The following is a 13,967-nucleotide window of genomic DNA, read 5'->3' on the forward strand; positions in this document are numbered from 1 at the left end:
GCACACAGTCACTGCGCTGCTATGTTTTCGAGCTTTCACTGAGTATCGTCCATCGAGCCTCCCGGCCGGCTTCAGCAGACAGCAAGATGGTTGTGTGGAAAGGGTGCTAATGTGTGTCTATGCAGTTTAGTGCTGTGATACCGACCACCACACTGATATGCGTCAGTCTAACTCCTGATGCGTGGTACTTGGCTGGGCTGATGTAAGTGAACGTGGACGCTATAAAAATCCAGGCTTTTTCTAAAAGTGCATCTGAATAAACACAGTTAGCAGGGTCTTGTGATCTACCTCCTACCCTGCCCCAGCTCTACTGCAGATTAAATAAAACACTTGACCTCAAGGGGCTGTGCACAAATTTTAATTTAGCTCGCTATGGGTTACTTACTCAGTCAGTGAGGTAGGTTTGCCATTCCATGAAATGAATGCTGCTCCTTGAATAGGTGCACTGCTAATGCCAAGTGCTAGGTCTGCCAGTAATTAATTAAGAGGTGCCTCATGTTAGGACTGGAAAACTGTCACCTGATTTACTAATCTGCATTACTTGTATTTTTCGAATTTACAGCTACACAAATGATCTTTCAATAACTTAACAGCTGCACTACAGAATCAGTGTCTGTTCTCAGGGAGATTAAAGTGCGTCATTACTGGCGTGGCTCCTCACCTACAGCACGTGAGCAAGAACATGGCTCATCAGAGCTGGTTATGTTGATTTTTGTATCTGTGGCTGCTGCAGTGGAAAGGCACATGTGTATAGGTTACCGTGGGGAACAACCTTTACAACGCAACTTTTACAACGCACTACCATTACAACGAAACTATTACAACGCAAAATCTGTTACAACGCATGCCATTACAACGCAAGTCATTACAACGAAATGCACTAGATGGCGTGCTAACATTAGAAATAGTGTAGTTTTACTATCCAAACACCTTCCCTACTGCAACGTGGACTGGAGTTAGAATAGTAAATTATACATTTCTAATGTCAGCACGCCATCTAGTGTATGTCGTTGGAAAAGCATGCGTTGTAAAGACTTGCGTTGTAACAGATCTTGCGTTGTAAAAAATGCGTTGTAACGGCATGCGTTGTAAAAGCATGCGTTGTAACGTCATACATCCGGTTACCGTTACTTTGAAGGCGGGTATAAATAGATGCAGCACCATCCTTCCCATTAAAATGTTTTGATTTTTGCATATTTTTCGATATAAAATAATAAAAGCTTTAGTAATGCAAGTAGGGGGGTCCGGCGAATCAAAAGTCCAACATGAATTTTTCCAAAAATGGAAATCAACAATCATTATTTTACCCCCAGCTACCACCTGAGGCTTCTCCGTACGTGGTGGTATTAACCGGTGTCCCTCCGCTCTTGTGCAAACAAGGCAAATCATACACCGCCCTGAAGAATAAAACCACTTCGTGGTTAACCAGACATAGACCACTAATGAGATCGGGTCAGGGGGAAATACTATTTGTTAGAAGAGTCACCTGGCTGGGGACCAAACCAAAAGATATTGGAGGGTAGTGCGTGATTGTTAATTTTAGGGATCCTGGAGTAGTCAAGCACATCCTTGATTGGGGAGGACCCTGTCAAATGGGTGCTATTATTCCACTTCCTTTGGGGTACTTCTACTCTCGGGAAATAGTACCAGGGTGACTTGAACCAACTCATTTTCATCATGGTGGCCTGGAGGGGGAATATAATATACCCACAGCCAATGGATTTAGTGCCTTGAACAATGCAGATTGACTATTTCATTCATTGGGGTCTAAAAAAATGAATTCCAACGTAGCTGGGTGCCCCGTGGAGGCTTCTGGGGTTAAGGAAGTAGGTCTGGAAATAATCCCCTTCAGCCCAGGTGCAGATACAAGCTTGTCAAGAGATGGATTTGAACTAGACAATTCTGTAGGGACTCCTTCTATCAACATGCCCTCTTCCACCTCACCCAGTCCTCATAGGGTGGAACCCCCAAGATCATTATTAGGATCCTGGAATGTAGCAGGGCTGAGATCTAAGCTATCCAATCCAGAATGGGGTGAGCTGGTGGATCAGTATGATCTGTGCTTGTTTCAAGAAACCTGGATGGTGACTGCCCCCACAAGGGTGGGATTTGCATCATTCCATCTACCCGCTGTACAGGGACCTAGAGGAAGACCTTCGGGGGGACTGTGCATCTGGGTATCTACGCACCTGGGGTGTACAGTGAAAGCAATAGATTCTCATTCCCCGGATATTCTCTCTATCTCTCTATCGTCCTTAAATGTATGGATAGCTCGAAGGTGATGGTTGTTAACATATATTTGCGTCTTACCCCCCACGAGCTGGGGCTATCCATGTTAGAGGCTCTTGACGAACTTCTTTCATTTTCTTCACCATCTACACATAGAATTATCGGGGGTGACTTCAACTGTCACTTCGAACCTCTTGTGGGGATCCCCTCTGTAACTTTAGAGGAGGATTCCATCTGGCATATCCAGGAGTGTTCTATGTATCCAGCCATGCGCTTTATGCCAGTGGCCATACAGATTAATAAGCTTCTAGTAACCCACTCTCTAAGAGCCTGCAATGGCAGATTCCCTCCTGATGTTCCAGGGAACTTTACATTCAATAGAGTGGGGAAAAGTACTACCATTGACTACATTATGGTCAATGTAGAATTCTGGTCTCAAATAAGGGCTTTTTGTGTAATTCAAAGGGTAGATAGTGACCACAATCTTTTCTCTCTAGAACTAAAATACACACTGGGTCACCCACATGGATCAGGGGAGCTGGAGATCCGTGTTGACAGGAATTTAATCTCAGTAGCGGGTGGCAGACGCATTAGGTGGGCCAAGTTTGTGCTAGCACCCGAAAAAATTGCTGAGCTATATTTAAATGTAGCTCGCTCCCTAGAAGAGGCCTTTGAACTTCCAGCTGTGAAATATGATCTTTCTTACTTTCAAGCACTGGACCGTATTCACACTAATTTAATCGCCAATATGGCCGATTATTTTTATACCACAGTGAATAATAGGACACGAACAAAAAAACAGGTCCAGTGGTTTAATAAAGCTTGTAGGGAGGCGAAATGTGTACTTGTTAGCGAGGTTAAAATCGGCTCTGTGCAGAGTATTAGAGTGGCCAGAATTGCTTATAAAAGTATAATCAAGTCGGAATGGGAGGCCCTAAGATGGGCAAGTATAAAAGAAGCCTTGGACAGGCTCGACTATGGCGCGTTTTGGAACCTTGTGAGATCAGGCTCGTTAGAAGGGACGCCCGCTATAACACCCAATCTGAGCGAAGAGGTTTGGATAGCCCATTTTAAGCCCTTGTACTGCCACACTGACATTGTTTCCCCGGTAGAACTAGGTCTCCCCGCAAAGTGCACATCCCCTTTAGCATTATCGGAGGTGAAGGACTCCGATTGTCAATCTTGTTCTATGCAGGAAATTAAGGCGGCCCTTAAAAGTTTGTCTTCCGGCAAGGCTCCGGGATTGGATAGAATCCCAGGAGATCTATTTCTGAGTGAGCAGAAGGTTTGGGCTCCCTATATCTGTTTATATTTTAATGCCATTTTACATGGCATGAAAATTCCCCGAACTTGGTTGGGGGCCGAGATCATTCCCATCTATAAAAAGGCATCCCCACTTGATCCGGCTAATTACCGTCCCATTAGCCTTATTGATGTCTTGCAGAAACTGTTTGCCCGCCTCTTACTAACGAGGTTGCAGTGCTGGATGGACGATCAACACATCCTGACCTCCCTCCAAGCGGGCTTTCGTGCTAAGGTCTCTACCATCGACCAACTGTTTAGACTTCAATTGGTCTATTGGAAGATGGTGACTCTGGGGGCTGGTAGCCTGTACTTGATCTTTGTAGATCTTCGATCTGCATTTGATTTGGTACAGAGGGATAAGCTCAGGGCCATACTGATAGAGATGGGTGCCCCAGCATTCCTGTGCCAATTGTTCAAACGTTTACATCAAGGCACCTTTGCGAGGGTGAGGTATGGGAGAAATGGGGAGCTTTCGGCCCCCTTTCCGGTGGAAAGGGGAGTGAGGCAGGGGTGCGTGTTGGCCCCTACTCTCTTCTCTTTGTTTCTTCATGGATTAATTGACCATCTTTTGGGGGCGAGGGATTTAGATTCTCCTAGTTTAGCAGCCCGCAAGATACCAGCCCTGATGTTCGCTGATGACACCCTTTTGTTATCAAAATCCTCTATGGGTATTCAGCGAACACTGGAGGCGTTCTGCTTTTTTTGCAAGACAAGAAATTTGGAGATCAACCTCTCCAAAACCAAATTCATGGTCTTTAATGCAAAATCACCTAATTGTCCCCACCCCCATTTGGATGGCACGGTGTTTGAAAGAGTCTCCACCTTTGACTATTTAGGAGTAACACTCAACAATAAGATGGGGTGGGGGTCACTGATGGCCAAGCCAAACATGAAGATGGCCCAATCCTCTGGTGGTATCTTAAAGGTCCATAAAGAGTGTTCACTTTAAAACCCTGGGACCCCCTTTAGAAATATACAAGGCCCAGGTGAGAGGTGGGGCGCTTTATGGGATGGAGTTATGGGGCCATCTTAGTGCCACCCTCTTGTCCATCACTGATAACAGCTTTATTAGGCGTCTATTGAGTCTCCCGCAGAGCACACCTCTGATTCCTCTACGGTTAGATCTGGGTCTGGCCCCCATACAGGGGATCATTTTGAACCGACCTGTGATGTACTGGAGGCGACTCTGGGCTACCCCAGAGCTGCTAAGCTATCGGGATGACCTAAGGGATTTAATGACCATAAGGGGGGTAGGGAAAATCCCCTGGCTAAAATATGTTAAGCAGCTCTGCTACGCACTGGGTAGGGGAGACATTTGGCTCTCTCCGGAGCAGACATGTCCTTTGATGCCTAAAGGGGTGTTGGTCAAGTTACTCAATCAATATCCAATGGATCTTGTATGTTCTAGTCCATCCCTGGGCAAGTTGACCAACAGATTTTTGGAGGTGAAGGCCCTGGGCAAGTTGACCAACAGATTTTTGGAGGTGAAGGATACTTACCGCTTCGAGAAACTCTTGGATGATATTCAGCCCTCACTGGCGAAGAAACTTTATGTCCAATTTAGACATGGGACACTTCCACTGAGGGCAGTAACAAACAAGTGGTCAATCTCTTCACATGTTTCTAGCTCATGCCGGGGATGTGATGGTTGTGAAGAGACGGATCTGCACGTTTTGCTCTTCTGCCCTCTTTATACCAGGGCTAGAGCTAAATGGATTGTCCAGCTTTGTAAGTCACTGGGTCTCAGGGACTACAGGGAAGCATTTAGAATATTTAAATACAACACCACCCCCCTGATTGTCTTTGCAACCTCTAGATATCTCTGGGTCATGTGGTGCGCTAGAGGCGCAAAAATTAAAAAACAACTGTTAGAATCCGGGTTCTCTGGTTGGCACAGGTAGGTACTTGTGACAAGCAGGGAACCTTTCCTCTAGTCAGGGTAAGGGGGTACACTCCTAAAATAACCCCTGCTCACCCTCTAGGTAGCTTGGCGCGAGCAACCAAGGCTTATCTCAGAGCGTTATAGGTTAAGCATTTGTGAACACATACAGTAACCAAGTGACAACACTACAAATGGACACCACACAGGTTTTATATTAAAAATAAGGATTCTTTATATAGAGTTACCACAAGACCATTAAACGACAAAAATACACAATACTGTTACTTTAGTTGGTACAAGTTTGCTTAGTTCTCTTAAGTTCTTAAATGCAACACTTTAAGTCAATGTACCTTTTAGATGCGACACACAGGGCATCGAAAGTGTTGCAACGATGTTGATGCGATGAAGTTTTAGGTGCAAAGAAATAAAGATGTGAAGATCTTCCAGATGCGTTACGCTTCTCAACTCGATGCGTCAGCTATAGCGGCGTCACCCTTTACGCGATGCGACGACAGCGGCCTTGGCAGCGGCACTCTTCTCCGACGTTTGCGAGACGCTTCCGCTCGATGCGATGTTGCAGCGGTGACACCCCTTTACGCGATGCGACGACAGCAGCTCCGACGGCAGCACGCTTCTCCGTGGATGCAAGGTGCTTTTCTTGATGCGGTGCAATGCGACAACTACGATGGCTGCGATGGCGACACTCTTCTTCCTCGATGCGAGACTCTTCTCTTGATGCAGTGCAATGCGTCAGCTATGATGGCTGCGATGGCGACACGCTTCTTCGGCGTTGCGAGACACTTCCTGGATGATGCGAGACGCTTCCGCTCGATGCGATGCTGCAGCGGCGACACACTTTACGAGATGCGACGACAACAGCTCCGACGGCGGCACACTTCTCCTCCTTGAGTCGCGCTTCCAGCTCCTTGCGACACGCAGTCCCTCAGAAGGCCCAACAACAGCAGCAGGCACTTCCAAAGAACTCTGGGGAGCTGGGGGGTGAAGTCTGTTGTTCCTGAGACTTCAGCAGGAGGCAAGCTCTATTCCAGGCCCTTGGAGATCTTTTTAAGCACAAGTTGAAATAAAGTCTTTGTAGTCTTTTTCCTCTCCTTCAGCAGTAAGGCAACCACTGCAGGCCAATCCCCCAGGTCAGGGACAGTACTCCTCCTTACAGCTTTCCCAGTTCCTTCTCCTCAGGCAGAGGTTCTTCTTGTCAAGCAGGATCTACATTCTTGGGATTAGGGTCCCACTACTTATACCCCAAAATCCTTTGTTCTCTGAGGGGAGAGGGGCCTTTGCCAAGTCCAAACTAGTTCCTGAGCACTCTGTTTACCAGACTTCTCCTTTCCTTTCACAGTGCAGGGCAGAAACATCAGACGCCCCACATGAGGTGGAGCCAGCATTGTGGAGGGATAGTCCAGCCCTGGAGCACTTTGTTGACATGATTCCTTCTCTCCTTTCACAGTGCAGGGCAGAGACATCAGACGCACCACAGGGGGTGGAGCCAGCACTGTGGGGGGCAGGCACTGTCCTATTCAGGTCCCTGGTGTAACTCCTCCCTCCCATCTAGATGCAGATCTCTCTATTCACCACTGGGCTGACTCACCCTGTCTCTGGGAATTCCCCAGCCCTGTCACTCACAGAAACCAGACAGCAGATACACATCCTAGCAGAGGCGGGCTGAAATGGTTAGGCAAGCAAATACCAGCTTTCTAAAAGTGGTAATTGCAAACACAGAATATTAAAATAACCTTTACTAAAAGATGTATTTTATTATTCTGAGTTCAGGCATACTAAACTCGAATTTCTACCATGTCCCCTGGGTCTGTTAGGATCATAGAATGTAACAATTCTGACAGCCCATTCTGGCCTATGAGAACAGGTAGCCTTGCAATAGTGAAAAACGAAAATGGCTGTAATTCACTATTAGGACATGCCACACACATCAGGGCTTGTCCTACCTTATGCTTACAATGCACCCTGCCCTTGGGCCTACCATAGGGGTGACTCACATGAAGTAAAGGGAAGGTTTAGGGACTGGCAAGTGTGTGCACTTGCCCAGTCAGCATGACAGTACCAGACTGCACGCAGGCTCTGCAATGGCAGACCTTAGACACATTTTACCAGGCTGCTTCTGTGGGTGGCACAACCAGTGCTGCAAGCCCACCAGCAGCATTTGTATTTACAAGCCCTGGGCACTCCTGGTGCACTTTACTGGGGTCTGACAGTAAACCAAATAAGCCAATCATGGAATCCAACCAACATATACATTTTACAATAGGGAGAGCATATGCACTTTAGCACTGATCAGCAGTGGTAAAGTGCCCATAAAACAGCCAACAACAGGTCAGAAAAAATGCAGGAGGAAGGCAAAAAGTTTAGGGATGATCCTGCAAAAAGGGCCAAGTCCAACAACAATTATCTGTTACACCCGCGTTACCACAGACCCAGCATATCACAGGGATTCCCTGATATTAACTTGTGAAGGGATTGATTTTACTATTTTATCTGTTATGTTTTAAACTGCATAGGATTATTTCCTGGTTTTATACTTGCATTTAAAAACTATTTTAGGAGTATTCCTCTTCATCAAGAATATATTGCATTGCGGGATATTGGTATGTTTTATTTAAATCTTTGTAAATATGTGCTTTTATGGTTTTTAGCCGATAATAAAGCTTTTTTTGACTGACTGACTGGCAAGTATTTGTTTGGTGTGTACTTGTTTGTGTATTTTTTGCGAATTAGTGTTTTAATTTTTTGAAATCTAATTTGTACAAATTGCTTGGGGGTCCCCGACTTCCAGTAGTGATTCAGTGGGGGTCCTCAGCAGTCAAAGGTTTGGGAAGCACTGCACTATCCTATTTCTCACCCTATACCTCTATCAATGTATCCTCTACCTCCACTCTCTCATTCATCTCAGACCCCATACTACTACTATGATCTCCAAAATAACCTTTTCTAGACACTCCCCTAGTCTACCCCTCCTTGCTTCATCTCAGACCTCTTTAACTAATCTGATCCCCCCAGAACAAGCATTTGTAAACCCTCTGACTCTTCCCCCTCCACATCCCTTTTACTCATTCCAAGCCTCCTTCTACTTCTATACTCTTCAAAACAAAAAATAACAAAAATAAATACATTACAAAAGAATATGCCTAAATCCTTCCCTCTTCTATACCTCCATTACCCTTTTCAATCCAAATAACAAAATAGCATGTCCACCTCTCAAATCAGTTTCATATTTCACTTTACTAATTCACCACAAATCCTTTATGGGTTCCGGAGTAGGGTGCAGCTCGCCAAAAAAGTGCTTCAACACCTCATCAGTGGTAGCAAGCACGGTAGCAAGTACTATATAAATGCAAACCTTTTCCCTTTTCTATCACACTGCTATCCTTCTCAATCCAAATAACTGACTAACATATCCACCACTCAAATTACTTTCATATTTCATTATACTAATTCACCATTAATCCTTTATGGGTTCTGGGGTAGCGTGCTACTCACTGAATAAAAAGCTTCAACACTCCATCAGGGTAGCAAGCACTATATAAATGCAAAACTTTTTCCCTCTTCTATCCCTCCACTATCTTTCTGAATCCAAATAACTGACTAATATATCTACCACTTACATTACTTTCATATTTCATATTTCACTATACTAATTTGCCACTAATCCTTTATGGGTTCCGGAGTAGCGTGCTACTCGCCGAAAAAGCGCTTTGAACCTTGTTAGGAGCAGTAAGCACTATATAAATGCAATTACAATACAATACAATACAATACATCAATAAATGCATAAGAACTAATTCAATGGGGAGAGAAGTTGGCCTAACGGCTAGGGCAGTCGACCTCAAATCTGGGGAACTGGGTTCGAGTCTCGGCAATGACGCTGAACATCCTGTGATTCTGGGCAAATCACTTAATCTCCCCAATCCTAACAACAAGCATTTGCAATGCAATCAGTCTCGCCTTTGGGACACTATATGTATTTAACTATACAGCACATTAGCCTGGGTGCTCAAACATCTACTATTCTTTAACATGGAGGTAAAGTAAGCACCAAACTGCGTGACACGCCAGGTATGGGAACCAATAGAGAGAATTATTGCCTTTCAGCGGGAAATGGTATAGTCCAAAGCTCTGTTTTTAATGCAAAATCAGGGCCTTTGGTGCTCAGATCACTGAAAGCACAAGATTTAAAAAAAATATTATTGTCTGCGGGTTGCTTCGATTCTGCGAGGCTCCTCTGAAGCTCACTGATACCTGCGTTCTATTCTAGACTCGTTCATGTAGTTGAATGTTTTGCTATATATTTAATGCAGCGTTATAAATATGAATTGCACGTAAGGGGCCCCGAATACTTAGTGATGCAGGAACGCTACACAAGTCTGAATAATAGATCAATAATAAAAGCGCTCAGGGCGCTATACTGACCTAACACTTGCCATTACACTCTGCGGATCAGTGTGCATGGCTCCTGCCATGTTCTGCTTTCATGCGCAGAAGATATATGTAAACAGACGAGGGGTTAACCCCTTCGATGCTCATGACGGAATGGTTCCGTTTTTTTGTTTTTTTTTGTTGCATATTTATATAACCCGAAGGTATTGGAGCACTTTACATAGCACCGTATTTACATTACACATTCAGGCACAGGGAGATTAAGTGATTTGCCCAGAATCACAGGATGTGGACGCGACCTCAAGGCTCAAACCCTGGTTTCCTGCACCAGAGGCGGCAGCACAGCCATTCCGTCATGAGGACAGGGGCACGAAATCCCTCTGCTGCAGACAGCAGAGGGATTTCCTTTTCTCCCCCAGAGCCTCAGGAGCTGGGGAAGAGCTTCCCCAGCTCCAGGGGACCTCTCCCTGGTTTCTGTGGAAGGACGATCAGCGCGCACCTCGCGCTGTCGTCATTTCACAGAATCCGAAACTAAAATGAACCTTTAGGTTCATTTCAGTTTCACTTTCTACTTGCTCAGGGGGCTATCTCAGCCCCCTGAGCACGTAGAAAGACGGGAGAGGTATCATTCGAGTGGGTGCGGTGACGCTATCAAGTTCCAATTTCTGGAGCGCACTTTCTAACTGTATTATGTGTTGGTGTTTAATCTTAGAGTATCCAGCCTGCAGTGATCGAGCCTGCCCCTTCAGGACCACCTTGAATGCTTTCCACATGGTTACCAACAAATCCACCAAGCCTATATTTACCTTAAAGTAGTTTACGGTCTGCGTGTACATTTCCTTTTTAATATCTCGGATTTTCAAAATCCACAGATTGATGGTGAGCGTGGTCCGAGGCTGTTGTTCCCCATGCGTAAAGTCAATGCTGACCGGGTAGTGGTCAGAGATGCCCCTCAGAAGGGCACGGGGATTGTGAAACTTGCCGACATGTGTTGCGTAAGTTAAAAAATAGTCAATCCGGGATGAACTTTTGTGGGCACTGGAGAAATAGGTGTATTGGACTCCGTCAGGTTGTATTGCCATATGTCCATCAAACCCGTTGCTAAGGTGAAGTCGTCCATTAACACATTTGGTCAAACCCCTTCCCGTCGTGGGTATCTGTCCGTTAGAACATTAATAGTCATGTTATAATCTCCTCCCAGAATCAGGGGGCCTAACAGAAGGTCTATTAGTATCCTGCCCAGGTCTGCTAGAGCTTCCTTGCCCAACGCTGGCGGTAGATATGCTGAGATAATATTTAGTGACTGTCCCTCCCATTGTGCCTCCAGGACTGCAAACATACACCCCCGATCTGCCCGCTTACGTTTCACTATGAGTGCTAGGTTCCTTCTTTCAAGGATTCACGTCCCCCTAGAACTGGAAGTGTAATCTGCATGTACCAGGAGTTTGTATCCCCACCTTGTTAGGGCCTTGCTCTTGTTCCCCACCATGTGTGTCTCCTGTAATAACACTTCATCTGGAGCTTGGCGTTTCAGATATTGTTAGACTATGCCACGTTTGATTTTGTCTCCCATCCTATTCACATTTCAGGTAAGCACTGAGAGCGTTTTTTTCTCCTCTATCCCCCATCATCAGTAGGCATAACTAGCAAGCAACAACATGTTAGGATTACTATGCAATCCATATCAACAATCCGTAGATCTAGCGGATTACAAGTCTGGGATATCAGTCCCGTTATCGCTCTCCTCACACTCCAAAGTACTTGTGACTCCTCCATGTAACTACTTCCCCTGTTGGAACAGACATGTGACTGTATGCAATTAGTGACTTGAATAAACAGCCAACTGTAACACAACCAACTCCAAACCCCCCACCCGATCTCCCTCCCTGCCTCCCTACCCGCCTCCCCAACTGAGCAGAGTGCTTTGTCCCCATAACCATTACTTGCGTGAGGGGTGAGATTTCAACCGCAGTCCTCGGAAGCCCTCCAGATGCATAGTATCTAGAACAGTGATTAACCACACTGGAAGCACTTAATGCTTAGTTACGCGTGAGGCCCCTCTATCTGTTTTGTTGCGTTTCGTAGGGCACTCTGTACCCTGGGCCAACATGCATCCATGGAGAGTTCCCCAGCAGGTCCAAACAAAGTTTACGCAATTTTGAAGTGTTAGTTCGTGCTCAATCAGTCCCCTTTTTCGCTAGGACCGGGCGATCGCTGCCTGTGCGTGTCGTGCAGTCGGTGCTGTTGTTGGGTTTTCAGTTTGCCTGATCTCGTTGCAGGGCACCATCCCTCCAGCCAATCTCGAGCTTCCTCCGGTGTGGCAAAGAACCAGGTTTTGCCTTCCGCTTCTACCCAAAGTTTCGCCGGGAAGAGCATTGCATATTTGAGTTCTCTGGCCCGCAGCTGTTTTTTGACTTCTAAAAAGCTGCGTCTCTGTTTAGTCACAGCCGCTGTATAGTCTGGGTAGAGCGTGATTGTATAGTTTTCCAGACGGAGTGGCGGGCTATTCTTGCTGCCTGGAAAATGGCGTCTCGATCTTGAAAGTTAAAGAAGCGTTCCAGTATCGGTCTGGGGGGGCACCTGGTCTGGGCCTCACTCCCGGTACACGGTGGGCTCATTCTACTGAGAAGAAACTAGACAAACCACGTGGTTGTAGGTGGTTCTTGATGAGGTCCTCCACACATAAGTCCTAGAGCAGCCCCCCCCCTACTTTTTCTGGTACACCAACAATACGGATGTTATTGCGCCGTGAGTGTCCTTCCTGGTCGTCCAGCTTGGTCAGAATGAGCTTATTGTCAGCTTCCAGCCGTCGTACTTGACGCTGCAGTGCTGTCGTTTCTGTGGACAGTGTCTTTGTCGTGGGTTCCACTTCTGTTATTCTATGGGACAGTTTTGAGAAATCTGCCTGTATTAGGGATATGTCCGTGGAAATCGTGCCGATTGAGGACTGGAGGTGCTGCAGGGCAGCCATAACGTCCAGTAACGTGACTGATTCTGGGCCCTGGGGCGCAGGAGCCACCGCTTGGGTCGCATTAGTTTGTGGTTTTTCGGCTTGGTCCTTGGTGCATGTGTATTTATCCAGTTTGCCGTTTATTCCACCCCTCTGGCCTCGTCCTCCCATTTTGGATTGCTGGAGTAGGGTTCCGCTAGGCCCACCGAGGAGGGGAGGGCAGTAATTGCTGCTGCCTGCAGCGTTTCAATCTGTCACGTGTGGCCTTTTGGTTTTCTCACCCTCACCCCGTGAGTCGCAGGACCGAGGCGGTCGTAATGTATAGTAGGCCTCTGTGTGCGGGGGCCAGACAGGGTGTTGATTAATCCCAGGGTGCCAGGGACTCCCTCCAATCCGCAGGCCTATAGGTCAGTCACACTGAACAACTCACCGGTAGGGCACGCACCAATGTGACTTGATGTGTACCCGGGACCCTCCAATTGCGGTGCCTTGGCCGAGTCCGACCTTAGCACTGTTGTACTCAAGGAGCACTAATAAGGAGCAGGTAAGTGTTGGGGCCAGTCTTCACTGCAAGAGCTTGCGCAGTAATCACCCCCTCACCACCGTTCACAGGGAATAGTTCACTTACGTCCCCACTTTGCGTTTTCACTCAGTGTTCTGGTCCCCTTCCTCCAGGCACTGTTCCGGGCACTTGGTGGTGAGGAGCCTGGTCACCTCTCCTGAAAACCACGGGCGCTCCTGCCTTGAGGCACCAGATGTGTGCCTTTTGATTGCTAGGTACTTCTACGCGCTAGTTGCTTGCCCCTGTGGCCTGCCTCCGTGTCTATTAGGTGCTATGACTCTGGTGCGCTGGCTCGGCCAATTCCCGTGTGCCATCCCGCCCGGCGCTGCCAATCTCCCCGCACCGGGCGTTCAGGCACTGGGCGCCCGCCGCCGGAATCACCAGGCTCCACTGCGTATGATGGGGCTGACCTTCGGCCCGTGTGTTTGTTTATCGGGCGCGGCGCCTCCAGTGCCCGGGTCCAGATTTCTCCCTTGCGTCTCCTGATCTGGCACCTCCGATCTCCCCGCTGTCGCCGGCAGAGGATGTATGCAACTCCCCGGCCTCAACCGGAGGTGTAGGCCTGCCTGTGCTGTCTCGCGTAGGTCGGCTGCCAACGGTCACTTGGAGGTCCACAGCGCCACAATTCACTC

Source organism: Triturus cristatus, chromosome 7 (genome assembly GCF_964204655.1).
Source record: "Triturus cristatus chromosome 7, aTriCri1.1, whole genome shotgun sequence".
Lineage (NCBI taxonomy): Eukaryota > Metazoa > Chordata > Amphibia > Caudata > Salamandridae > Triturus > Triturus cristatus.